Here is a 3,407-nt window from a genome sequence, read left to right as displayed (position 1 = left end):
TAAGAGATTATAAAGTTTAGACCCTTTATGGTCCCCCATTGAATCAAATAAATTACATGATTTTATGCTTGTTAACCGTGAAGACTTCTCTGTCAGTCCAGTTTCTGTCTGTCTCAATCATCCATTCTCCTGCTCTCCCTATTGTGTGTCATCAGCCTCCAACCAAGCGTCCTTGCTAAAAGAGTGACGTTCTGTAGCTAATTAGGGCCCCATTACTTATTTAAAGGTAACTTGTTTATGTGAGAGCAGAGGTATAAATTATCCAATAGACGATGTCTTTGGGGTATTTTGTTGAACAGAGCTTTATTAACAGCAACTGGTGAGGGCAATTTAATGGCATCCCAATTATTTCGAGAGTCCCCGCTGTTGCCGGTGCCAGCCAGAAGCAGCCAGCTAGCACCCATTTAGAGAGGCGAGGGAAGTGTAGCACTTAATGACACTGTTAAAAAGATTCTCTGTGGACAGATGTGCCTTTTATTTGGACCAGGGGACAGTTTTGTAGTAAAATGAGAGAAACTGAGCCAATGGAAAAGAGAGAAACTCTTTTTTCCCCTTGTTCTGGTGCAACTGAACGGGCAGAGCTCACACTGCCCAGCAGAACCCTTTATTCTAAAATTAATGCTAAATTTCTTTGGTGCTCCAAGAAATTTGACAGCTTTTAGCATAATTAAGGGCTGATATTAAGCCAATGCTTAAATGACCATTGAACATTCCCAGTGTCCATTATGACTCATGTTCCTACTGTCGCTATTAAAACTCTGAGTGCTGCAGAGTTTTTCATGTCATAGCAGCATTGTGCTACAAAGTATTGTGTCAAGTAACTCTCTAAATGAACATTTCTCTGAATTTGTCGATTTACTCACCAGCTGACCTCGTGAGGAAGTGCTCTTTAAGTAAGCACCCCACTTAAAAGCATAAAACACTCCATGTCTGCTTTAGAAAAACACTTCATATAGTTGGTTTAGTAACAGGCTTGATTAGGAGTCTGGGACTTAATACCAAAGTTTATCAGGTATGACATGAGTCATCAGTGGTAAAGAGAAAGCAAGAAAGCAAGAGAGAAAGAAAGAAAGAAAGCTCATCAGAAGTGTTTGGGAGGGGTGTAAATTTCTGGTCAGTTGGTCGTTTGGTTGGTCAATACGGTCTTGTCTTTCTACATTCTAATTGGTCGGACAGTCACTGCCGTTACTTTAATAAACCCATGTGTCCACCAAACTGTTTCTTTTCCCAGCTGGGCCCCTTCTCCACTGTGACTGGATGACTTGTGACAGTGACAAGTGCAGCCTTTGACCCAAAGTTAAACATTTTTCAACTCTCATTTTTAATTGGTAAACAGATAATCAAAGCAGACATTCGGTGTCTGATTTATCAATGTGGATTTATTTTATAAAATCTCCAAAAAGACACTGCATTTCAAGCCTGGATTATAAAACTTCTGAAAGGAATACAATCACTCTGGAGCTCCTGTTGGAGTGGCATCCCAGTAGCTAATGTTAGCTACTGGGCTAAAAAAAGTAAGTCTCATTACGTTGTATATGACACTGTCAACCCCACAATGTTGAGCACTCTACAGGAAAAAAAATGCTTTGGTGGACATACAACTCTACTGGGTAGAGTGCACTGCACTGTGGTGATTTAGTTAATCTAGAGATAACATGCAGATCTTTCCCCCCATCAACCAATCAAATGGTTGAAGAGTCAGTAGAATTTGAGTCAATGAAAGTTTGCTTAACCCTAGTGTTTGGCAGAAGAGGACCAGATAATCATAAATGTCTGGAATAGCATCAAAATGGGCAAGTTCATGAAGCCTGAGAAGGTGGTGATGGTCCTAGCTGAACACTACACTGAGTGCAAAGCTGTCATCATCAAGAATATTGATGACACAACTGACCATCCCTACAGCCAAACCCTGGTTGCAGACGTCGACTGCTATCCCCATAAAGTGATCACAACCATAGGCAAGAGGGAGATTATTAAGAGGTCCAAGATCAAGGCCTTTGTCAAGGTGTTCAACCATAACCATGAGATACGCTATGGATAGTCCACTGGACAAAACGATTGTTAACAAGGACATTTTCAAGGATCCTGCTCTCATGTGCAAAGCCAGGCGGGAAGCCAAGGTCAAGTTTAAAGAGAGATACAAGACGGGCAAGAACAAGTGGCTCTTTCAAAAGCTTACATTCTATATTCACCAGGTTCAACAAAAATAACATTTTAAAATGAAAAACAACAACAACATAAAGGTCTAAACATTGTATCCAATACTTGTTTTGTACAACAAATTGTGTGCTTGTGTAACATTACCCAAAGACTCTCATATACCTGGAATGCTGCAGCGATTTCTGCCTGTGGTTTGATTAATTAAAGATGGCTCACTACAAACTACTTTGCATCTTCTCTTAGATCTGAAACGTTTCTGTGTTGGTACGTAACTGAGGAAGTCTCTCGCCTTTTCATCTCCATCTCCTCTCCCCCAGAGTCACCTGGCTTTGTGTTCTCCCTTACAGCCACCTGTTCTGTCAAAACTCCCTCCTTCTCTCCAATGTTTTCCATTTCATTTGAAGACTTCACAGGTCCAAACAGCTGCTGCTGCATCTGCCTTGAAGCCGAATAAATTGCACACACATGCACAATAATGTAAATGACTTGACTCTTGCTGCAATGTTACTCACTGCTGTGAATAAAGATCTTAGCAACTGCAATATCATGTGTTTCCCTGTGAGGATGACACGCTTGATAAATGCAGTGTAATGTAGCCTTGTGTTTTCATAAGGTGGGTCATTTTTTGTTTTCTTGTACTGCATGCTATGTCTCCAATCTGCATTTCTCTGTCTCCGTCTCCTGGACAGGCTCATCAATTTCAAATTCACTGACTTACTGTAGGTACGATAACCAAAACACATTAACCACCATGACAGCAGGAACACAAGGCACAAGAGGTAGATTAATCAACCATGTACGTAGCATTGCCAAGGTGGCACCGTCCCAAGGCTGCGTGAGAATCACAGAATACAGACCATTACCCTAAAACACAGATTCATCACAAAGTAAATCTGGTGGCTATCCCCAGAAACACCGCTGACAATTAGAGAGACCACAGAGAACACTCTTAATTGGTTTTTCAACAGATTGAGTTTATGCTTTGCGCCAGTGCCATTTTTCAGCACAGAGAGTAGCTGAGTATGTAAGGAAGAGAAATGGATAAAACAACTTCAATTAACACCAGTCGTAGTCAGGTCTCTTCATTACTGCTGCTAATTTTCTTAACTGGAAAAGTATCTCAACTTTTAATCTATGTTGTAAGTCCCTTAAATTACAGTGGCCTACAAGGGCAAGCGTGCTACAATGTCTCAAAGCATTCCCATTAGGAGAAACGTGCTGCAGCTTTAGAAATGATGGCAATTCAA

General features: G+C 40.9%; 1 pseudogene; it reads left to right on the top strand.

Moving 5' to 3' along the window:
- The first annotated feature begins 1,783 nt into the window (after positions 1–1,783).
- On the top strand, positions 1,784–2,210 carry LOC117269558 (large ribosomal subunit protein eL27 pseudogene; annotated as a pseudogene).
- Positions 2,211–3,407: the final 1,197 nt, after the last annotated feature.

The sequence above is a fragment of the Epinephelus lanceolatus genome, chromosome 11 (assembly GCF_041903045.1).
Source record: "Epinephelus lanceolatus isolate andai-2023 chromosome 11, ASM4190304v1, whole genome shotgun sequence".
Taxonomy (NCBI): Eukaryota; Metazoa; Chordata; class Actinopteri; order Perciformes; family Serranidae; genus Epinephelus; species Epinephelus lanceolatus.
This window is presented reverse-complemented; position numbering and strand designations above follow the sequence as displayed.